This window comes from Octopus bimaculoides, chromosome 12 (genome assembly GCF_001194135.2).
Source record: "Octopus bimaculoides isolate UCB-OBI-ISO-001 chromosome 12, ASM119413v2, whole genome shotgun sequence".
Lineage (NCBI taxonomy): Eukaryota > Metazoa > Mollusca > Cephalopoda > Octopoda > Octopodidae > Octopus > Octopus bimaculoides.
In genome coordinates, this window is record NC_068992.1 from 40,993,846 (window position 1) to 40,994,545 (window position 700).

General features: G+C 41.1%; 1 protein-coding gene across 1 annotated transcript in view; it reads right to left on the reverse strand.

The window, feature by feature from the left end:
- LOC106872637 (ADAMTS-like protein 2) overlaps nucleotides 1-700 on the reverse strand; it is a 236,153-nt gene that overhangs the window by 153,775 nt on the left and 81,678 nt on the right. The gene's annotated exons all lie outside the window — the stretch shown is intronic.

Genomic DNA, 700 nt, shown 5'->3' on the forward strand with positions numbered 1-700 from the left:
TGTGTGTGTGTGTGTGTGTGTGTGTGTGTGTGTGTGTGTGTGTGTGTGTGTGTGTGTGTGTGTGTGTGTGTGTGTGTGTGTGTGTGTGTGTAAATGCATGTAATGTTTGACAGGCCTCTGAAAATATTTCCGACTACAATTATTCACGCACAAAGTATTTGTGAACCGGAGGATATAATAAACGACTCTCGCTCTGGGAAAACCTACAGAGGGATCGAACTAGAAACGACGTAATTGTGAAACGACCTCCTTAACCACATATCCAATCTCATCTCAAAATGCTACATTTCCCCCTCGACTCAAATGTATGTAACCCTATACGTTAAGGGCGTAAACAAGCGAAACCTCCACAAAACACGAACATTTCAACACTCATTGACCTTGGTAAACTGTGACATCTTTAACGAAACTGACACCATTATTCTCATCTCTGCCAAAGCTGATGACGACTAATTGCCATAATTAAGATTAATTATCTTGTATAGTCGCAGAGTAACAAGATTTTATCCCATCACACAATTCCAGACTTTGCTGATTCTGGCTGACATTAATGGCGGTTTTGGGACAGAATGTTTTGTGACGACTGACGAACGAAAGGATATCTTTTATGGAGTTCAGCTTCCATCATCAGAAGAGTCAATGTCACTAATGAAGTTGAAAGAGAGAGAGAGAGAGAGAGAGAGAGAGAGAGAGAGAGAGA